Raw genomic sequence first — 24,779 nt, forward strand, 5'->3', positions numbered from 1 at the left:
TGCAAGAGAGTATGTTTGACTTGTTATGCACAATATATTCTTATATATAGTGTAATATATAATAATATAGTGTATTATACTTGCTTTAAGCTTTAGTAACAGCTAATGTCGCCTTATAAAAGCCTACATAAATTCTGAAGTGGTTCATAGAAAGTGTTACAAACACGATTTTAACAAATACATTATAATACAAACGTTCACTCTCACAGAGAAACAGGTGGCATGCATCTCCCATCCCATCCTATCCAAGTGCAAAGCACATGTTGACTGTTAAAAGCTTCACTGACGAAACCAAATGGAGTGATAACTGAATGGAGATTTAATCTAATGTATTCAGAACAGGAGTTAGTTTGTCAGTGTATCAGTAAGGATCATGCTACAGTTAGTGTCCAAGCGCCATACCAAGGATTTTCTGTAGTATCCCACTGGGCACAAACTGGTTGAATCAACGTTGTTTCAACGTAATTTGTCAGCATATTGTGAAGTGGAATCTACATGGAAAATATATCGGATTTGAAAAAAGTCCTCAACATGAACTGTTGTTTTGAAGGTGAAATTACAACCTCAGGATTATATCATCATCATAACCAAATTTGAATTGTATAAAATATGTTGAATTTGTACCTTGAAAACAACTTCAGATCTTTACTTCACCCCAGCTGGCAGGCAGACGCTGGAATACGTTTTAAAGTGAGAGTGAGGGCTTTGCATAGGTGCTGTGTTGCGATTTTTTGGGGACTGGAAAAAAATGCCTGGAATGTAAAAGAATGTTATTAACCGGTTCCCAGGCTTTAAAAATAACAGTTCTGTTCCGGAAGAGGATATATCACTTTTTTTCCATTTTGGGTTCTGTTCCTCAAATCATTTCTATATTTTCTGCTTTTTGGTTCTGTTCCCTCAACCAGTTCCAACCCTTGGTTTTAACCAAGCCCTGCTTAGCTATGATATTTGTCACTGACTATTACCAATTGTGCTATCGTTAGAATGATTGTTGAGAGATCTCCACTTAAAAATGAAATAGATTCACTGTTGCTATCGAAGTCATTCCAAAGGGTAGGTTTAACAGAGAAAATGAAATGTGACCATACTTTATCACTCATATATCATTAATTATGCTATTTAGGCCTGAGATGGAGACATGAATCCATCATATCAATTTTTAATTCATAGACAAACTGGAATTAAAGCCAGACTAAGTCAGTGGCACAGATGGAACTATCAAGTTCAAGTTTATTTATTTGTCATATACACATGATATACAGTGCCTTCAGAAAGTATTAATTTGGGACCTCCCGAGTGGTGCAACGGTCTAAGGCACTGCATCGCAGTGCTAGAGGTGTCACTATGTATCACATCTGGCCATAATTGGGAGTTCCATAAGGTGGCGCACAATTGGCCAAGCGTCGTCTGGGTTAGGGGAGGGTTTGGCTAGTGGGGCTTTACTTGTCTCTTCACACTCTAGTGACTCCTTGTGGTGGGCCGGGCACCTGCAGGCTGTCCTCGGTCTTCAGTTGAAAATTTCCTCCGACACATTGGTGCAGGCGAGTGTTAAGAAGCGCCGTTTTTGCGGATCATGTTTTGGAGGACGCATGACTTGACCTTCGCCGCACGAGCCCATTGGGGAGTTGTAGCGATGAGACAAGATCAAAATTGGGGGATTTTCATTCAAAACCCCTTGACTTACTACAAATTTTATTGTGTTACAGCCTGAATTCAAAAACTATTAAAATATATATATATATATATTCTTGCCCACCTACACACAATACCCCATAATGACAAGGTGAAACATGTTTTTAAAAATGTTATCAAATTTATTGAAAATGAAATACAGAAATATCTCATTTACATAAGTATTCACACACCTTTGCTATGACACTCCGAATTGAGTTTAGGTGCATCAAATTTCCTTTGATAATCTTTCAGATGACTCTACAAATTAATTGGAGTCCACCTGTGGCCAAGTAAATTGACTGGACATGATTTTGAAAGAAACACACCTGACTATATACACTGAGTGTACAAAACATTAAGAACACCTTCTTGATACACATGGGAAACTGTTGCGTGTGAAAAAACCCAGCTACATTGCAGTTCTTGACACAAACTGGTGTGCCTGGCACCTACTACCATACTCTGTTCGAAGGCACTTAAATCTTTTTTCTTGCCCACTCAACCTCTGAATGGCACACATACACAATCCATGTCTCAATTGTCTCAAGGCTTAAAAATCATTATTTACCCTGTCTCCTCCCCTTCTGCTAAACTGATTGAAGTGGATTTAACAAGTGACATCAATAAGGGATCATAGCTTTCACCTGGATTCACCTGTTCAGTCTAGGTCATGGGAAAAGCAGGTGTTCTTAATGTTTTGTACACTCAGTGTAAGGTCCCACAGTTGGCATTGCATGTCAGAGCAGAAACTATAGCATGAAGTTCAAGGAACTATCCAGTTTGGTCGGACGGCCAGACTCTGCATAGAGCTTGCTAAAGTTCCAAAATTCAGTATTTTGACATGTCCCTCTGTGCACCCTCTGTGACTTCTTGGAAGATTTTAACCCATTTAACCCTAACATTTCTCCATGTTTTCACCATAATTGTAAAGCCCTAGTTATGCCCTAGTTATTCTGTTGATTTGACAAAGTCATTTCTGGAGATAATTACTTATTTACTTATTAGTGATTCATTTCTGTCAGTCCCTCATTTTAAGGTCAACCCTGTTACGTGAACTGAATTAACATGTTAATATGGATAATATAGAGCTGGTAGGATTTTCCATGCCCCGGCAGAACAGAGAAGCTACGTCTGGTAAGACGAGGGGTGGGGGTGTATGTCTATTTGTCAATAACATCTGGTGCGCGATGTCTAATATTAAAGAAGTCTCAAGGTATTGCTCGCCTGAGGTAGAGTACCTTATGATCAGCTGTAGACCACACTATCTACCAAGAGAGTTCTCATCTATATTATTCGTAGCTGTCTATTTACCACCACAGACAGATGCTGGCACTAAGAGCACACTCAACCAACTCTATAAGGCCATAAGCAAACAAGAAAATGCTCATCCAGAAGCGGCGCTCCTAGTGGCCGGGGACTTTAATGCAGGCAAACTTAAATCAGTTTTACAAAATTCTTACCAGCATGTCACATGTGCAACCAGAGGGAAAAAAACTCTAGACCACCTTTATTCCACACACAGAGATGCATACAAACCTCTCTCCCGCACTCCATTTGGCAAATCTGACCATAATTCTATCCTCCTGATTCCTGCTTACAAGCAAAAACTAAAGCAGGAAGTACCAGTGACTCGCTCAAAATGGAAGTGGCCAGATGACACGGATGCTACGCTACAGGACTGTTTTTCTAGCACAGACTAGAATATGTTCCGGGATTCATCCAATGGCATTGAGGAGTACACCACCTCAGTCATTAGCTTCATCAATAAGTGCATCAATGACGTCATCCCCACAGTGACCATACGTACATATCCCAACCAGAAGCCATGGGTTACAGGCAACATCCGCATCGAGCTAAAGGCTAAAGCTGCCGCTTTCAAGGAGCGGGACACTAATCCGGATGCTTATAAGAAATCCCGCTATGCCCTCAGACGAACCATCAAACAAGCAAAGCATTGAATCCTACTACACCGGCTCTGACGATCGTCGGATGTGGCAGGGCTTGAAAACTATTACAGACTACAAAGGGAAACCCAGACGCGAGCTGCCCAGTGCTGCGAGCCTACCAGATGAGCTAAATGCCTTTTATGCTCGCTTCGAGGCAAGCAACACCGAAGCATGCACGAGAGCACCAGCTGTTCTGGATGACTGCGTGATAACGCTCTCTGTAGCCTATGTGAGCAAGAACTTTAAACAGGTCAACATTCACTAAGCAAAGGGTCCAGATGGATTACCAGGATGTGTACTCAAAGCATGCGCGGACCAACTGGCAAGTGTCTTCACTGACATTTTCAACCTCTCCCTGACTGAGTCTGTAATACAGTACCTACATGTTTCAAGCAGACCACCATAGTCCCTGTGCCCAAGGAAGCGAAGGTAACCTGCCTAAATGGGGCGGCAGGTAGCCTAGTGGTTACAGCGTTTTGGCCTGTAACCGAAAGGTTGCTAGATCAAATCCCCGAGCTGACAAGGTAAAAATATGTCGTTCTGCCCCTGAACTGTTGCTAGGCCGTCATTGTAAATAAGAAGTTGTTCTTAACTGATTTGCCTAGTTAAAAAATATATATATTACCGCCCCGTAGCACTCATGTTGGTAGCCATGAAGTGCTGTGAAAGGCTGGTCATGGTTCACATCAACACCATCCTTCTGGATACCCTAGACCCACTCCAATTTGCATATCGCCCCAACAGATCCATAAATTATGCAATCACACTCCACACTGCCCTTTCTCACCTGGACAAAAGGATGTGAGAATGCTGTTCATTGACTACAGCTCAGCGTTCAACACCATAGTGCCCACTAAGCTAAGGACCCTGGGACTAAACACCTCCCTCTGCAACTGGATCCTGGAAATCCTGATGGGCCGCCCCCAGGTGGCAAGGGTAGGCAACAACACTTCTGCCATGCTGATCCTCAACACTGGGGCCCATCAGGGGTGTGTACTTAGTCTCCTCCTGTACTCCCTGTTCACCCACGACTGCGTGGCCAAACACAACTCCAACACCATCATTAAGTTTGCTGACGACACAACAGTGGTAGGCCTGGTCACAGACAACGATGAGACAGCCTAAAGGGAGGAGGTCAGAAAACTGGCAGTGTGGTGCAAGGACAACAACCTCTCCCTCAATGTGAGCAAGACAAAGGACCCTATTAACATCGACGGGGCTGTAGTGGAGCGGGTCGAGAGTTTCAAGTTCCTTGGTGTCCACATAACCAACAAACTATCATGGTCCAAACACACCAAAACAGTTGTGAAGAGGGCATGACAAAACTTTTTCCCCCTCAGGAGACTGAAAAGATTTGGCATGGGTCCCCTGATCCTCAAAAAGTTCTACAGCTGCACCATCGAGAGCATCCTGACTAGTTGCTTCACCGCCTGGTATGGCAACTGCTCGGCATCTGACCGTAAGGCGCTACAGAGGGTAGTGCGTAAGGCCCAGTACATTACTGGGGCCAAGCTTCCTGCCATCCAGGACCTACGTACAGTGAGGGAAAAACGTATTTGATCCCCTGCTGATTTTGTACGTTTGCCCACTGACAAAGAAATGATCAGTCTATAATTTTAATGGTAGGTTTATTTGAACAGTGAGAGACAGAATAACAACAAAAAAATCCAGAAAAACGCAAATGTACAATATCAGTAGGGGATCAAATACTTTTTTCCCTCACTATATATAATAAGTGTCAAAGCAAAGCCCATGAAATTGTCAGAGACTCCAGTCACCCAAGTCATAGACTGTTTGCCCTGCTAAGGCACGGCAAGCGGTACCGGAGCGAAAGGCTCCTTAACAGCTTCTACCCCCAAGCCATAAGATTGCTTTACAATTAATCAAATGGCCACCGGACTATTTACATTGACACCCCCCTACATCCATTTGTTTTGTACACTGCTGCTACTCGCTGTTTATTATCTATGCATAGTCACTACACCCCTACCTACAGTACATGTACAAATTACCTCAACTAACCTGTACTCTCGCACACTGACTCGGTACCGGTACCCCCTGTATATAGCCTCGTTATTGTTATTTTATTGTGTAACTTTTATTTTTTTTACTTTAGTTTATTTGGTAAATATTTTCTTAACTCTTCTTGAACTGCACTGTCGGTTAAGGGCTTGTAAGTAAGCATTTCACGGTAAAGTCTACACTTGTATTCGGCACATGTGACAAATACGGTTTGATTTGATTTAAACTATTCCTTTTTTCAAATTAAACATTGAACATTAATGGTGAAATGATCGCTGAAAGCAGGTGAGCTTGTTCTACTCTTTTTGGCCATTTTGTAGTGTTTTGTGGTGGATGAACTGAGCGGGTCGAGCATAACACGTCAACCTTGTTACCCATTGATAGACAGGCCAGAAATGTTTTATCAATGTAACATTTTTTTTTAGCTTGCATTAAATTGTCCCTCATTTTGATTTAAGATGTAATCATCAACCCTGTTACGGTCAACTCTGTTACAGTCAATCCTGTTACTTTATTTGGCACTTCATAAGAACTTACTATAGTAATTTTTGTATTTAACCACTTGAGATGGGATTTTTTTATTAAGTTGAACATGTGCTCTTTATGACAGAATGTTAAAATTAGGTGAAATAACACATTTTGTTTACAAAGTTACACTACCCAAAAGGTACTCAATTGGTGGAACAACCCAATCTTCAACTTAACAACAGCATCATTGTACCAATGATATAGCAGGTATAATATTTTTCAGCAGCTATGTTGTATCGACTGGAGTATACATTGTATAGACACTGCTACTGTACCAAAGTACTGATAAATCCCAAAGTCATAATTATCCCATACAGATATTCTACAGTGGCAAGAGAAAGTATGTGAACCCTTTGGAATTACCTGGATTTCTGCGTAAATTGGTCATAGATGAAGATCAGATCAAATTGTAAGTCACAACAATAGACAAACACAGTCTGCTTAAACTAATAACACACAAACAATTATACATTTTCATGTCTTTATTGAACACACCGTGTAAACATTCACAGTGTAGGGTGGAAAAAGTATGTGAACCCTTGGATTTAATAACTGGTTGACCCTCCAGCAATAAACTCAACCAAACGTTTCCTGTATTTGCGGATCAGACCTGCACAACGATCAGGAGGAATTTTGGACCATTCATCTTCACAAAATTGTTTCAGTTCAGCAATATTCTTTGGATGTCTGGTGTGAACCACTCTCGGGGTCATGACACAGCATTTTAAATCGGGTTGAGGTCAGGACCCTGACTGGGCCACTCCGGAAGGCATATTTTCTTCTGTTGAAGCCATTCTGTTGTTGATATACTTCTGTGTTTTGGGTCATTGTCCTGTTGCATCACCCAACTTCTTTTGAGCTTCAATTGGTGGACAGATAGCCTAACATTCTCCTGCAAAATGTCTTGATAAACTTGGGAATACATTTTTCCGATAGCAAGCTGTCCAGGCCCTGAGGCAGCAAAGCAGCCGCAAACCATGATGCTCCCTCCACCATACTTTACAGTTGGGATAAGGTTTTGATGTTGGTGTGCTGTGCCTTTTTTTTCCTCCACACAGAGTGTTGTGTGTTCCTTTCAAACAACTCAAATTTAGTTTAATCTGTCCACAGAATATATTGGCAGAAGCGCTGTGGAACATCCAGGTGCTCTTTTACAAACTTGAGACTTTTTTTGGAAAGCAGTGTCTTCTTCCGTGGTGTCCTCCCATGAACACCATTATTGCTTAGTGTTTTACGTATCGTAGACTCGTCAACAGAGATGTTAGCATGTTCCAGAGATTTCTGTAAGTCTTTAGCTGACACTCTAGGATTCTTCTAAACCTCATAGACAATTTGTCTTACTGTGGATTGATGAACATCAAGGCTTTTAGAGATACTTGTGTAGCCCTTTCCAGCTTTATTCAAGTCAACAATTCTAAATCTTAGGTCTTCTGAGATCTCTTTTGTTCGAGGCATGGTTCACATCAGGCAATGCTTCTAGTGAATAGCAAACTCAAATTTAGTGAGTGTTTTTTATAGGGCAGGGCAGCTCTAACCAACATCGCCAATCTCATCTCATTGATTGGACTCCAGGTTAGCTGACTCCTGACTCCAATTAGCTTTTGGAAAAGTCATTAGCCTAGGGGTTCACATACTTTTTCCAACCTACACTGTGAATTGTTATGATGTATTCAATATAGACAAGAAAAATACAAGAATTGGTGTGTTTGTCTATTGTTGTGACTAAGATGAAGATCAGATCAAATTTTCTAACTAATTTATGCAGAAATACAGGTAATTCCAAAGGGCTCACATACTTTTTCTTGCCACTGTAAATGAACCTTTTCTATCTAAAATGGAGAGATACAGAAAATGTATTTTGCTACAGTGTTGCTCATTGGAAATATCATAGGGACATGGTGCTGCTAGCGGGATCAACAATGCTTTGGAAATGAATTTACTGCATTTATTTACAGAGAAGCCCCATCTACTGTTTTTTGTGACAGCACAGAACAGAACATTGCCACAGTGTGTTGTGTTAAATTTGACAGATTCCCCATTCAAGCAATTATGGACAGATCTACAGTATATTCCTTAGACATAGAGAACCATGCAAGGTTATATGCCGGTGTTGGAGATTTCAGGGCTCTTATACTGTGAATGAAAATTACAGTTTTTTACAATCGCTTAGACACTAAAAGTGATACTTGAGGTACACTCAGTGAAACCATTAACTCATGTACCTAATCTTCAGACCAAGTCTGCAAAACCGCAAGCACATCATCTGCTTTACACTCAGTTTGCAATTGTAAAACACAGTTTTTGCAAAACACTAAACACAGTTCTCTACATTAGACACATCATTCAAAAGTAACAGGTCTTGTGATTTGTTTGGAAAACACTGCCATTCAAAATGCCACACTCCTTTACCGATTACCTACACCCAGAGCTCACGTGTGAAAACACTTATAGCTAATTTCTTGTGACTGTCTTGGTTTGGACAACAATGGAGGCCAATTTTGGAGAGAGAGTTAGAGGAAGAGGAGTGAGAGTAAGAGGGGGACGAGGACAAGGACAAGGAGGAGGCCTGTGGTGACTGGGACAAGGAGGCATGCCAGGGCTGGATACGCCACTCCAGATGTTACTTCCCCTGCCTATTTGTTTATCTTCTACTGTATTTATTTTGTCTGTTACTGTTCATCCCAAAATCTGGATAAAAATACAATGTTTTGAGAAGTAAATTAATGTTATTCCCCCCTTGCATTTCTGTTTATAGTGTAAATATATACTGAATATATATATATACATACTGTATATATTTGTGCACATACATGTACAGTGAGGGAGAAAAGTATTTGATCCCCTGCTGATTTTGTACGTTTGCCCACTGACAAAGAAATTATCTGTCTATAATTTTAATGGTAGGTTTATTTGAACAGTGAGAGACAGAATAACAACAAAAAAATCCTAAAAAACACATGTCAAAAATGTTATAAAATGATTTGCATTTTAATGAGGGAAATAAGTATTTGACCCCTCTGCAAAACATGACTTAGTACTTGGTGGCAAAACCCTTGTTGGCAATCACAGAGGTCAGACGTGTCTTATAGTTGGCCACCAAGTTTGCACACATCTCAGGAGGGATTTTGTCCCACTCCTCTTTGCAGATCTTCTCCAAGTCATTAAGGTTTCGAGGCTGACGTTTGGCAACTCGAACCTTCAGCTCCCTCCACAGATTTTCTATGGGATTAAGGTCTGGAGACTGTCTAGGCCACTCCAGGACCTTAATGTGCTTCTTCTTGAGCCACTCCTTTGTTGCCCTGGCCGTGTGTTTTGGGTCATTGTCATGCTGGAATACCCATCCACAGCCAATGCCCTGGCTGAGGGAAAGAGGTTCTCACCCAAGATTTGACGGTACATGGCCCCGTCCCTCGTCCCTTTGATGCAGTGAAGTTGTCCTGTCCCCTTAGCAGAAAAACACCCCCAAAGCATAATGCTTCCACCTCCATGTTTGACGGTGGGGATGGTGTTCTTGGGATCATAGGCAGCATTCCTCCTCCTCCAAACACGGCGAGTTGAGTTGATGCCAAAGAGCTCCATTTTGGTCTCATCTGACCACAACACTTTCACCCAGTTGTCCTCTTAATCATTCCGATGTTCATTGGCAAACTTCAGACGGGCATGTATATGTGCTTTCTTGAGCAGGGGGACCTTGTGGGCGCTGCAGGATTTCAGTCCTTCACGGCGTAGTGTGTTACCAATTGTTTTCTTGGTGACTATGGTCCCAGCTGCCTTGAGATCATTGACAAGATCCTCCCATGTAGTTCTGGGCTGATTCCTCACCTTTCTCATGATCATTGCAACTCCACGAGGTGAGATCTTGCATGGAGCCCCAGGCCGAGGGAGATTGACAGTTCTTTTGTGTTTCTTCCATTTGCGAATAATCGCACCAACTGTTGTCACCTTCTCACCAAGCTGCTTGGCGATGGTCTTGTAGCCCATTCCAGCCTTGTGTAGGTCTACAATTTTGTCCTTGACATCCTTGGAGAGCTCTTTGGTCTTGGCCATGGTGGAGAGTTTGGAATCTGATTGATTGATTGCTTCTGTGGACAGGTGTCTTTTATACAGGTAACAAGCTGATATTAGGAGCAATCCCTTTAAGAGTGTGCTCCTAATCTCAGCTCGTTACCTGTATAAAAGACACCTGGGAGCCAGAAATCTTCCTAATTGAGAGGGGGTCAAATACTTATTTCCCTCATTACAGTTTTTTCCAACTGCTTTCACACAAAATGTTTTCATGTCACATGATTTTTGAAACCTCTCACTCAAAGTGCAAAACTACACACCAAATATCCAAAACCATAAGCTATTTCTCAGCCTTTGACTCAGTTGTCAATTGCATAAAACACTTTTTTCAAAACACTACAGACAATTCTCTACCTAAAACACAAAAATCTAACAGGAAGTGACTTGCTTTCCTTTTCTAAACACAACCAATCAAAATGCTACACTTATTCACCAGGTCACACACACAATAGGACAGAGGGCAATTACCAATGTCCCTGGACAGTGTAGGGGTAATATAACTATGTGTGCTGCCATCACTCAAAACGGGGTCCTCCATCACAATGCCACACTGGGTCCGTACAACACCGGCCATATGCTCACTTTTCTGGATGCAATTTACACAATGCTTGTCCCTGATCCAGATCAGGAGCCTGCTAGATTTGTGGTTTTATGGGACAATGCTAGTTTTCACCGGGCTGTTCTGGTCCAAAACTGGTTTTCCACCCATCCACAATTTGTAGTTTTGTACCTACCCTCATATTCACCTTTTTCTAAATCCCATAGAGGAATTCTTCTCAGCCTCGCGCTGGAAAGTGTATGATCGCCAACCCTATGCACGCATGCCGCTTCTCCAGGCAATGGAGGACGCATGTGGGGACATAGAGGTTGCCTCTGTCCAAGGTTGGATATGGCATGCTAGGAGATACTTCCCTCGATGTTTGTCAAAAGAAAACGTATCTTGTGATGTGGACGAAGTATTGTGGCCAGACCCAGCCCGGAGAAGAGATGAAGCGTAGCTTAGCACTGGTGACTGCCCCCCCCCACACAATTGTGTTCTTTACTGTATTCTAAAGAATATACTTTTGGTTTACATATGTTTATGGTTTTGTTGTATGCTACTGTATACAACAGTAATGTTTGGCCTAATAAATATTTTCTGTTTCTACATTGCATTGGTGTTTACAGTGTACTTGTTACCCCTCTCAGCAGATTACTTTCACTGTAGAACATTGTATTGAAATGTAGATATAAGCCTATGAAAGACCAAAGAGCTTTAGATTTAGAACAACAGTGTTTACATGGTATATCTAAAAATTTACTATTATGAAAGCAGTGTTTGCCATTTGATGCAAATGCTTCATTCTGACATGTTTTTATGGCATTTTGAATGCAGTGTTACATTTTGAAGGAGATGTGAGGCATTTTGCATTTTGTGTGTGCAGTTTTGGGAAGTGTGCGTAGAGTTTTGAACAAAAGGAGACAGACTTGAAAACGTGTGTCAGCAGTTCGAAAAAACTGTAAAATGCAAATCAATTTCTAACATTTTTGACATGTGTTTTTCTGGATTTTTTTGTTGTTATTCTGTCTCTCACTGTTCAAATAAACCTACCATTAAAATTATAGACTGACCATTTCTTTGTCAGTGGGCAAACGTACAAAATCAGCAGGGGATCAAATACTTTTTTCCCTCACTGTACGTGTGAGTGCTATGACAAGCTGCCGTGTACTCCACTGCACACTAAACACGCAAAAGACACAAGACAGTAGTGTTTTACATATTTCACATCTGTGTGTAGTTGGCGTGTATAAGAGCTAATCATTTGATAGTTTGTGTGTAGAATTTTGATGCAAAAACACCATTTTGAGAAGAGTTCAAATAATTTTGAATTAAGTGTTTGGTTTTGCAAGAGATCTATGACGTTTTGCATGTTGTGTGTGTTTGGGGGTTTTGTGTGTAGACTCTAGAGAAAAGGAGCCATAGTTTCAGAAGTCATATGTAAGCAATTGTCAAAATGTATGTCCTCTCCTTTGACACTGGTCTGGGAAATAGAACAGTGTCCTCTGGTGGATTGTAGTGAAAGTACTGTAGAAGACTTACGCTTCGATCACACCGACAGCGTCAATGCATTTTGGTACACCAGAATTAAATTCATTTCCAATGAAACGCTACGTTTGCCTTGCAGCATTGCGTTGCAGGGGCAGTTGCAGTGCGTTCTGTGTGGTGCATAAGTTGGATTTATCGAACATATGCGCCAAACTGTCTGCGTAGACGGCTTGACAGAAATGGTAGCAGAAGGTGAATGTTGAACTTTTGTTGCTCACATATCCAGATGATGCTGCGTACTATTTTGCGCAAACGCCGTTGGTGTGTTCGAACGTTAGGAGGACCATAGTTCCTCCCATTCCCTGCCAGACCATTTGAATTGGTCCTACGTGGCTTAGTTGGGAAAAGTGTGATGATAACAATAATGTTGTGGTTTCAATTACCACAAGGATCATAAATACAAAACAATGTCTGCAAGCTCACTTTGGATAAAGGCAGCTAAGTTGCATTTCATTCCCTTGCGGCCAAACTGTCATTATAGTTTATATATAGCTCTGCCTATGACCATGTATTAGTTATTTTGGAAGGCACTATCCAAGCTACAGTTGAAGTCGGAAGTTTACGTACACTTAGGTTGGAGTCATTAAATTGACTCATTTGAGTCAACTGGAGGTGTACTTGTGGATGTATTTCAAGGCCTACCTTCAAACTCAGTGCCTCTTTGCTTGACATCATGGGAAAATGAAATGTAGACCTCCACAAGTCTGGTTCATCCTTGTGAGCAATTTCCAAACGCCTGAAGGTACCACGTTCATCTGTGCAAACAATAGTACACAAGTATAAACACCATGGGACCACGCAGACGTCATACCGCCCAGGAAGGAGACACGTTCTGTCTCCTAGAGATGAACGTACTTTGGTGCGAAAAGTGCAAATCAATCCCAGAACAACAACAAAGGACCTTGTGAAGATGCTGGAGGAAACAGGTAGAATAGTATCTATATCCACAGTAAAACGAGTCCTATATCGACATAACCTGAAAAGCCGCTCAGCAAAGAAGAAGCCACTGCTCCAAAACCGCCATAAAAAAGCCAGACTACGGTTTGCAACAGCACATGGGGACAAAGATCGCACTTTTTGAGAAATGTCCTCTGGTCTGATGAAACAAAAATTGAACTGTTTGGCCATAATGACCATCGTTATGTTTGGAGGAAAAAGGGGGAGGCTTGCAAGCCAAAGAACCCCATCCCAACTGTGAAGCACGGGGGTGGCAGCATCATGTTGTGGGGGTGCTTTGCTGTAGGAGGGACTGGTGCACTTCACAAAATAGATGGCATCATGAGGAAGGACAATTATGTGGATATATTGAAGCAACATCTCAAGACATCACCCGAAATGTTTGACCCAAGTTAAACAATTTAAAGGCAATGCAACCAAATACTAATTTAGTGTCTGTAAACTTATGACCCACTGGGAATGTGATGAAAGAAATAAAAGCTGAAATAAATCATTCTCTCTACTATTATTCTGACATTTTGTCACGATCGTCAAAAGGAGTAGATTAAGGTGCAGTGTGGTAAGTGTTCATCTTTTGTATTTATTTTAAATCAGAACACTAAAGACTAAATTATAAACAATGATAACGACCGTCACGTCTTGCCGGCTTAACAAGCATTACAAAAATAAGATCCCACAACTACAGGTGGGGAAAGGCTGCCTAAGTATGATTCCCAATCAGAGACAACGATAGACAGCTGCCTCTGATTAGGAACCATACTCGGCTCAACACAAAGAAATAGACACCATAGAATGCCCACCCCACACCCTGATGTGACCACATAGAGAAACAAACCATTTCTCTCAGGTCACGGCGTGACAGTACCTCCCCCCCAAAGGTGCGGACTCCCGGCCGCAAACCTGAACCTATTGGGGAGGGTCCGGGTGGGCATCTATACTTGGCGGCGGCTCTGGTTCGGGGCGTAGCCCCCACACCGCCCGCTAATCCCCCCGCTTCTGTGTCGCCGGAGGAACCAGACCGTGGATCATCGCCGGAGGCTCTGAACTGCCGACCGCCGCTGAAGACTCCGGGCTGCAGGCCGCCGCTGAAGACTCCGGGCTGCAGGCCGCCGCTGAAGACTCCGGGCTGCAGACCGCCGCTGAAGACTGTTGCTGGAGGCTCCGGACTGGGGAGTGTCGCTGGAGGCTCCGGACTGGGGAGCCTCTGATTAGGAACCATACTCGGCTCAACACAAAGAAATAGACACCATAGAATGCCCACCCCACACCCTGACCTAACCACATAGAGAAACAAACCATTTCTCTCAGGTCAGGACGTGACACATTTCACATTCTTAAAATAAAGTGGCAATCCTAACTGACCTAAGACAGGACATTTTTACTAGGATTAAGTGTCAGGAATTGTGAAAAACTGAGTCTAAATGTATTTGGCTAAGGTGTATGTAAACTTCCGACTTGTATCTACAAGAACAGACAAATCCTTAGCATGTCAGTCAATGGCCTGGCCAACATTACCCTGGGAAAGGTCAGATGAACAGTTTACTGTTAACATAGTGTATTTCTAAATGGCTGAGAAGAACTGAGCGGCATAAGGGATGTACTGTAAGTGACATTTTCAACAAATGTAGAGGATCTTTACTGTGTCTAAAACAGGCCAAGTGGTTTAAAACCACACATGTTTTCTAAAAGATTAGCTTTCAGCTAATATCATTTTCAAATAGAATGGAAAAACAACAACATGCAAAGCATTTCAAATTGACTGAAAATGTCACTTCCATCTTTTTGGCAGCAACAAAATCAAGTCCTTTACTGTAATCTTTTGTCTAATTTGCATCCCTTTTGCCCTTTTTGCACACTGGGTCTACATGTTGTTACACTATATTTCTATAAAGGTAAAGATTTCAGAATGGTCTTTTTTTCAGTGGATAGAGCTCACCAAGAGCTTTCCAGAGCCAGTGATTATGACCAAAACCTTATATTTTTTCAATAAAATGCTCTGGTCCCATACTCATAAAGTGTCCTAGAGTTAGAAGGCTGATCTAGATCTTTGCCTTTTAGATTATCATGAATGGACCGGGGGACCAGCGCTCCTAATTTGAGACACTCGAAAACCATACCTGATGATGACAGTGGGTTTTAGAGTTGAATGGTATATATCAACTATCTCTGTATATATCAACGATGTCGCTCTTGCTGCGGGTGATTCCCTGATACACCTCTACGCAGACGATACCATTCTGTATACATCTGGCCCTTCTTTGGACACTGTGTTAACTAACCTCCAAACGAGCTTCAATGCCATACAACACTCCTTCCATGGCCTCCAACTGCTCTTAAAGGCTAGCAAAACCAAATGCATGCTTTTCAACCATTCGCTGCCCGCACCTGCCCGCCCGACTAGCATCACTACTCTGGATGGTTCTGACCTAGAATACGTGGACAACTACAAATACCTAGGTGTCTGGCTAGACTGTAAACTCTCCTTCCAGACTCATATCAAACATCTCCAATCCAAAATCAAATCTAGAATGGGCTTTCTATTTTGCAAACAAAGCCTCCTTCTCTCACGCCGCCAAACTTACCCTAGTAAAACTGACTATCCTACCGATCGTCGACTTCGGCGATGTCATCTACAAAATAGCTTCCAATACTCTACTCAGCAAATTGGATGCAGTCTATCACAGGGCCATCCGTTTTGTTACCAAAGTGCCTTATACCACCCACCACTGCGACCTGTATGCTCTAGTTGGCTGGCCCTCGCTACATATTCGTCGCCAAACCCACTGGCTCCAGGTCATCTACAAGTCTATGCTAGGTAAAGCTCCGCCTTATCTCAGCTCACTGGTCATGATAACATCACCCACCTGTAGTACGCGCTCCAGCAGGTATATCTCACTGGTCATCCCCAAAGCCAACACCTCCTTTGGCCGCAGTTCTCTGCTGCCAGTGACTGGAACGAATTGCAAAAATTGCTGAAGCTGGAGACTTACATTTCCCTCACTAACTCTAAACATCAGCTATCTGAGCAGCTAACCGATCGCTGCAGCTGTACATAGTACATCTGTAAATAGCCCACCCAATCTACCTACCTCATCCCCATATTGTTTTTATTTATTTTGCTGCTCTTTTGCACACCAGTATCACTACTTACACACCATCATCTGCTCATCATCATCTGCTCATCTAGTGTTAATCTGCTAGTGTAAATCTGCTAAACTGCTAAATTGTAATTACTTTGCTACTATGGCCTATTTATTGCCATACCTCCTCATGCCATTTGCACACACTGTATATAGACTTTCTTTTTTACATTTTTTTCTATTGTGTTGACTGTACGCTTGTTTATTCCATGTAACTCTGTGTTGTTGTTTCTGTCGCACTGCTTTGCTTTATCTTGGCCAGGTCGCAGTTGTAAATGAGAACTTGTTCTCAACTAGCTTACCTGGTTAAATAAAGGTGAAAAAAAAAAAATAATAATAATTGCTGTCTATGGACAACTGATATCACTAGAGGGCAGAGTTGTACTACAGGAGAATCAGTTGTCTGGTTGGTATTCTTACATAGCCAGACACCCTATTTTCCCATTTGCTCTGCATCCTGGCAAACAAGGCTATCAAGTTGGTCATAACCTTGTTTAATCACCATGACAACAAAACCTTCTATGCTATACGCACTTTTCATTTTGAACATGATTTGAGTTATTTGCTTTACCTCAAGGATGACAGGTCAGCTTTCAACCAGAAGAGCTGTACTTGTGATGGTACAACACCGTACGAATGTAAAATGGCTTTTTCTGAGATAACTTTTTATCCCCGCGCTGCTGACGGCTATTTTGGCCCGCTCATACACAAGTAATAAAGGCCCAGTGCACTACTTTTGTTTTGGTTTAAAATTCTGATTTCTCAGGGGGTGCTGCAGCACCCTCAGCACCCCTACTTCCTGTGGCTATGTGTAAAAGCTCTCTTTTCAGAGGTTAAACATGCTGTAGTAGAGCACCGGAGTCTTTTCTAGTAGTAGCATCGGCCCCTACTGTCTGTATCCCTTTGTATCAGTCTCCCTCTATACAGTTCTTTTTGACTGTCACTGTCTGTAACATATAGCGCACTGAGGCAGGGATGCAGATAGAAGAACAAAGTGTGTATCTGAGGACATGGGTCAAGTTCAAGTACAGATAATCTCATCTAGTAATTGGTAATAGCGCCACCCTCAATCACTCCAGGTAAATACACTTATATGCATGACACTGTTCCTCAACAATAAAACTTTTTTTTAAACAAACAAACACAAATGAGTAGTAGATTCCCATCCTTGCTAAGCAAAATTACTATTTACTATTGATAATGCGCCAAATAATCTTTAAAGTTCTAAAGACCTGTGTTCATGGTGGTCCATTTTGATGATTTCATGGGTTGATTTTAATTCTGTACTGAGTGGTAAAAACTGTTTAATTGAATGTGACTAACACTACATTAAGTTGGGTAGAAAGTCTCTCTCATCAGTCATATTATATATTTGACATAGGAGTGCTATAACGTTGCTATAATGTCGCTATAACTTAGATAACGAGAGCTGTGACATCTGTGTAATATTTACAATATCTCTTCATCCTCTGTGCTCGGAGTGAGCTTAATCCTGTGAATTAAACAAAGTTATCTGTCATTGACACAATTCATAAAATAAACTGTATTCTATGGAGATTGAAAATGTGGGAGCCTATAAAACTAGTCTGCTGTCCATGGATTTATTCTCTGCGATTCAAAGTCAAATAATTTGCCACAAAACGTGTGCCACCTCAATCATCTGGTAAGAAGCGTGTCCTTTGTCAAATGCCATCCTCCAATTATTCTCTGTGAATTGAAGTTACTGCAGTATTTGTTGAGATTAGATGAAGAAAAGAAATGTCCAGCCAGTATGTGAAATGTCTTTAGATATGTGGAGAGGGCAATAGCATGCATGACTGAACAATGATTGTCCTCTATAATCGCCAATAACACATGTAATTGGAATTTATAATGAAGGTTAGACCTATTTTATTGAATGTGCAGTATGCCATGTGTGACCAACCAGGGTTTGGACCTGTTCTCCAGCACACCACAAGACTGTATTAGCATGCTGAGCTAAAGCCTAGGCACTAGCTTAGGAAGCAAGCAAAATGTTTTATGTCTCAGGCAAGGACAAGGTTACTCATCACACTGAAGTGCTTTTTCTGATTGGTATGATAAAAATTGGGTTTTGGTTCATTTAACCTATTCTATTGAATTTGACAGATCAATGTGATTTTGGGAATTGAATGAAAGCTTCTAAATTGCTTTCAACACCCCGTGCGCATGCACTTGCACAGCCGTGGGGGAAATGTATTGCCAGCTGCCTATACATGAAATATTAGTTTGTATTTTCCAGTATATTATTTAATCGCGTGGGTACCAACGGTGAGGCACCTGTGATGATTCTGTATATCGCTCTGTCTAACCAAAAGCTGAACGCAATTACCGCAGTTTTTCTCGACAGTTTGCATGACAAGAAGTTGTATTCATTTGTTTCCGATGTATAAATTATGCAAACGTTTTGGTCATTCTCTTGACAACCGGCAAAGTGATTTATAGGCTAAACTCTGGGGGAGCGCGAGCTCGCTATTATCCAAAGTTGATTGAAGCGCCACATGCAAATCATAATTACGTTGGATTTACTTTCTTTTACTACGAAGGTAAGTATTATTTAACATACATGGTCTGTATTGAAGTGTCAGTGTGATCATTTTAAAGTCTAGATTATACGTAAGGCGGTCGTCATACTGCATATGACTTTTCGCACAGACTGAGTGTTGTGTGCGAGTTTCACATTCACAGAACTGTTCGGATGTTGTATTAATTTAGTTTTATTTCTGAACATGGTGTAGTATGAATATGTTCGAACAACACCTATATTGCTGTTGATCGTGCATTATAACGATACGTGTACATTTGTCATGGAAAATGCACAGTTCCCTTTGCCCATGCCTGTCCTCACGAGTGACTGTAATTCAAAGTATGAAACCATCCTGATTTACAGCCGTTGTCGGTTGACTTTTATGTTTGTTTTTTCTGGGCAGGTTTTTACATGTAATGTGTCACATAAATCTGCTTTCATTTGGACTGATAGATTCTTGCGCAAGTTCTCCCCTAAAGGCTTCTTCTACTCTTTCTCTTCATAGCACTATGTGTTTAAATGACCCGTTTTGTTGGATGATATTTCATTCATCCAGCTCAATGTAACATCAATAGGTTTAGGCCACTACATGAAACTCAAAATTAAATACCACCTTGCACACTCGTGCCTGCATCTAGCTGGTCTAGGGTGTAATCATTCATCCAAACAGTTGCAAATAAGAGTTTCTATTGGACAAATTCAGGTAGGTTTATCCCCGTTTCGTTTTGTTTGCTTACATCCCTTATCACCCGCACACACAGTTCACTTTGATAGTAGCCTGATACAAACAGCGTTATCACTTTGCTCATTGTATTATTCCTTCTCGCATCTATGCGCTCTCCTCCTCTCACCTGTTACCTTCACTTGTGGACTTCAGCGCACAACACAGCAGCAGTCTGTGACAAGGCGAAAACGCCTTCATACCACATAACCACTAACCGCTACACACAGCCTATATAATTGTCAATGTCATTATATTAGCTAATGTCATAGTCAACATAGCCTACAATCGTGCAGTACAGTGTACAGCAAGCAGTTTAACAGTTACACCGACGGGCCCGGTGGCAATAAGTGTATAAAACCAAAAGCTTACCTTGACTTGGAAGAGTTCCAGTGTTGGATAGCAATAGCCAGTTATGTAACATAAATAGCATTCCTTCATTTGTTAAAAACTGTTCAACTATTGTCGTTCTCTCTCTTTGTCAACTACTCAACACATTTTATTTAGGTTGGAGGACATCCTCCTGAAGTTGTCATAATTACTGTGTAAGTCTATGGAAGGGGGTGAGAACCATGAGCCTCCTAGGTTTTTGTATTAAAGCCAATGTACCCAGAGGAGGACGGAAAAAAAGCTGTCCTCCGTCTACACAATGGTGCTACCCCAGAGAGTGCTGTTGAGGCTACTGTAGACCTTCATTGCAAAACAGTGTGTTTTAAATCAGTTATTTGGTGACGTGAATATATTTAGTATAGTTTAATCTAAAAAGGATAACTTAAAAAAAAAATGTTTTACTATATTTTTATTTTCATGAAATTCACTGAGAAGGATGGTCCTCCCCTTCCTCTTCTGAGGAACCTCCACTGGTCTGTGTTCACGCTGTGAGTGTTCTCTCTATATCTCCTTCAACTGAAGGAGAATAAGAGGAGGTTTCCCAGGGCATTGGCCACGGTCGGTCCTCTGAAGCTTGGCTATTCAGTCCACTGCAGCTTTATACAGGGAAATGGTTCGAGCCTCTTTCATTGTGACCCAACTTGACTGCTTTGGGGTAATTGGGGAATCCAGGGATACTCAAACTCCCCGCTGTGCAGTGATGTTGGAGCCAGCGTTCAATGAATACATTTACAGCACAGCACACCAAACTGCTACATAGGAATTCATTTTCATCCAGTCCTGTCCTGCAAACTTCTATCAAAGTTCACACTTTGGCATGCTCTCGCAGTTCCTTTCCTTGTCATTCATTCACAGCAAACACAGAAAGCGGCACACAAACACTGTTACAGACTTTGTTTTTTCTCTTGATTGCATTTTTTGCAGTTGTTTCTCTTTGGGTGTGGCGTACTGATTGGAATCATCCTCATTGATCAGGATGTGTTGAACCTGTGCTAGCACAGCTGATATGTAGGAGCTACTGGCCCATTGCTTCAGTTGGAAAAAGAGATGTTGGAAGAGCGACACCTCTGTTTAAGGTTGTTTAACAGAGCCTTTACCTTATTTGTTTCCCCCAATTTTGGTTTCACTACCTATCCAAAGTTGGTGTGTTTCTTTTCTTCTTTTAGTTGGTCTGATATCAGAGAAATCCAGTTAGTGTCCATGATGGGCATCTTTTAAGACCCAACTGGAGTTTCTTGGTGAGCACTCGGTAGGCCCTCCATGGATGCCTTTCAGAACCAATTTTAAAACCCCACCTGTTTCATTTCAGTTGTCAGTGGCTCATTTGTTAGTTACCTTTTTCTGTGGAGCAAAGTTTTTTGGTTTCTTATTGGGGAATGTAACAAAATGGGGGCTTGTCTGGGATCTTGTGTCCCAGGTTTGTTGTTGTCGCTCAAATCACTCTGAAACAAGGGAAACACTAACAAAAAAATTCATGGGGTGGTTCTCAATATGCCTTCTACCGTGCTCCACACTCATGCTCCAAGTGCATTCTCCGAGGACATATTCTTGTGTACGTTCTTGTCACGACGAGAGTGTGGAGAACACATAAAACATTACATTTGAGAAGCACTCATGCTCCCCCTACTGTGTTATGTCACACTGCACCTCCCCATTCACTGAACCGAAACAAGATATACACAAAGCAAACATTTTACTTCATAATTATCAGCTAGCTACAGTGCCTTGCAAAAGTATTCATCCCCCTTGGCGTTTTTCCTATTTTATTGCATTACAACCTGTAATTTAAATGGATTTTTATTTGGATTTCATGTAATGGACTTACACAAAATAGTCCAAATTGGTGAAGTGAAATTAAAAAAGAACTTGTTTCAAAAAATTTAAAAAGGAAAAGTGGTGTGTGCATATGTATTCAACCCCTTTGCTATGAAGCCCCTAAATAAGATCTGGTGCAACCAATTACCTTCAGAAGTCACATAATTAGTTAAATAAAGTCCACCTGTGTGCAATCTAAGTGTCACATGATCTGTCACATGATCTCAGTGTATATACACACCTGTTCTGAAAGGCCCCAAAGTCTGCAACACCACTAAGCAAGGGGCACCACCAAGCAAGCGGCACCATGAAGACCAAGGATCTCTCCAAACAGGTCAGGGACAAAGTTGTGGGGAAGTACAGATCAGGGTTGGGTTATAAAAGAATATCAGAAACTTTGAGCATCCCACAGAGCACCATTAAATCCATTATAAAAAAATGGAAAGAATATGGCACAACAACAAACCTGCCAAGAGAGGGCCGCCCACCAAAACTCACAGAACAGGCAAGGAGGGCATTAATCAGAGAGGCAACAAAGAGACCAAAGATAACCCCGAAGGAGCTGCAAAGCTCCACAGCGGAGATTGGAGTATCTGTCCATAGGACCACTTTAAGCTGTACACTCCACAGAGCTGGGCTTTACGGAAGAGTGGCCAGAAAAAAGCCATTGCTTAAAGGAAAAAATAACACATTTGGTGTTTGCCAAAAGGCATGTGGGAGACTCCCCAAACATATGGAAGAAGGGGTACTCTGGTCAGATGAGACTAAAATTGAGCTTTTTGGCCATCAAGGACACACTATGTCTGGAGCAAACCCAACACCTCTCATCACCCTGAGATCCCCATCCCCACAGTGAAGCATGGTGGTGGCAGCATCATGCTGTGGGGATGTTTTTCCATCGGCAGGGACTGGGGAACTGGTCAGAATGGAAGGAAGGATGGATGGTGCTAAATACAGGGACATTCTTGAGGGAAACCTGTTTCAGTCTTCCAGAGATTTGAGACTGGGACGGAGGTTCACCTTCCAGCAGGACAATGACCCTAAGCATACTGCTAAAGCAACACTCGAGTGGTTTAAGGGGAAACATTTAAATGTCTTGAAATGGCCTAGTCAAAGCCCAGACCTCAATCCAATTGAGAATATGTGGTATGACCAAAAGATTGCTGTACACCAGTGGAACCCATCCAACTTGATGGAGCTGGAGCAGTTTTGCCTTGAAGAATGGGCAAAAATCCCAGTGGCTAGATGTGCCAAGCTTATAGAGACATACCCCAAGAGAGTTGCAGCTGTAATTGCTGCAAAAGGTGGCTCTACAAAGTATTGACTTGGTGGTGGGGTGAATAGTTATGCACCCTCAAGGTTCACACCCCAAAATATTTTGCTTCTTCAAAGTTGTAGGCATGTTGTGTAAATCAAATGATACAAAACCCCCAAAATCTATTTTAATTCCAGGTTGTAAGGCAAGAAAATAGGAAAAATGTCAAGGGGGGTAAATACTTTGGCAAGCCACTGTATATGTGAATCGTTATAATCTAGCTAGCCAGCTAGTTAAACAGGCAAAAATGACCTACAACTAATGGTATTTAAGGTAGATGTTACATTTTCGTGGGTAGCTAGCTACCCATTCTTCATGGCTAGCTAGCCAGTTATCCCTATTGACTTACTATGAACTTAATCATTCACTGAACATTCTTCCAGCCAGGATAATGGCAATAGATATGATATACACAAAGCAAATGTTTTATTTCATAACTATCAGCTAGCTATATGTGAATCGTTAACTGTCTGGTTAGCTAGATTATTAACAGGCAAAAATGACCTAAAACGAATGTTATGCGACAATTCTTCGTGGGTAGCTAGCTAACTATTCTTCGTGGCTATCTGGCTAGCTAACAGTAGTAGCTAGCCAGTTAGCCCTATTGACTTGGACTTGCAATCTACGCACACTAGTGGGTCTTGTAAGCAGGTAAACATGCCAAAATGAACACAGCATGTATCATGATCAAATATTGTAGTCAGGTAACATATGAGATGTGAATGGGTAACATTTAATTCCAAAGTTGGTGTTTTATTTTCTCTCGCTTCAGCTCAAATAATGGCTGCCATTGATTTCAAGAAATGTTGCATAATTCTTTTTACGTGTGCATCATATTTCTGTGCATACTTTCCATTGAAGCTTACATCGACGCATGCTTCAAAATATGTACAAATGGAGTACGCATTCGAAAAGTGCCCTCCGTGCTCCGTTTTGCATACTTTGATTTAGACTCATACTCCGACCCTCTGTGCTCCAATTTGCGTGCTCGGAGCATGGTAGTATTCTTTTTGAGAAACACCTGTGGACTTCGAATGAAAGCATTTGAAGAAAAGCCCACTTGGGAAGTACTAGACCGATGTACCAAGGAGGATCTTACTCTCGAGAAAGCTGCAGTCCTTGCAGATGAGTTTATGTTGATGCATTAAACTACCTTCACAAACAAAGCATACAGTAGTTATCCCTACACAAAAGCAATCTAGAGAAGTTCAGCCTTTTCCCCCAGTGCCCCCAAGAAAGATTAGTCAGAAAGGTGGATACGAAGAACCAGTTATTTGTCATTACTGTCATGAGAAAGAACACATTAGCTGTGTCCAAATACCCCTACAGTACTAGCGCACTACGACTTAAACTGCATACCATTTACTCATCGTTGCATACTATTTAGCATGTACTGTTTAGCATGCGGCATGAAATGGCTCCTGATTGGCTGAGTAGGTGAGGCAGGGCTGAGTGCGGGTGGATTTTTCCATATTCAACAGAAATGCATTGCATTAACCATTTCCAATTTGGAGTTATAGGCCTACTTAGGCTCGTTATAGGCAGACTATCACATTCAACCTATACCGTAGTAGA

General features: G+C 41.6%; 1 protein-coding gene across 1 annotated transcript in view; it reads left to right on the forward strand.

Annotated features, from left to right (window-relative positions):
• The first annotated feature begins 18,727 nt into the window (after positions 1 to 18,727).
• The window catches only part of chl1a (cell adhesion molecule L1-like a), a 118,945-nt gene continuing 112,893 nt past the window's right edge, over positions 18,728 to 24,779 (forward strand). Inside the window, exon 1 of the mRNA XM_029719448.1 lies at positions 18,728 to 18,982. The gene's annotated coding sequence lies outside the window, so the exon portion shown is untranslated. The remainder of the gene's footprint in view (positions 18,983 to 24,779) is intronic.

This window comes from Salmo trutta, chromosome 28, assembly GCF_901001165.1.
Source record: "Salmo trutta chromosome 28, fSalTru1.1, whole genome shotgun sequence".
In the NCBI taxonomy this organism is placed as follows: domain Eukaryota; kingdom Metazoa; phylum Chordata; class Actinopteri; order Salmoniformes; family Salmonidae; genus Salmo; species Salmo trutta.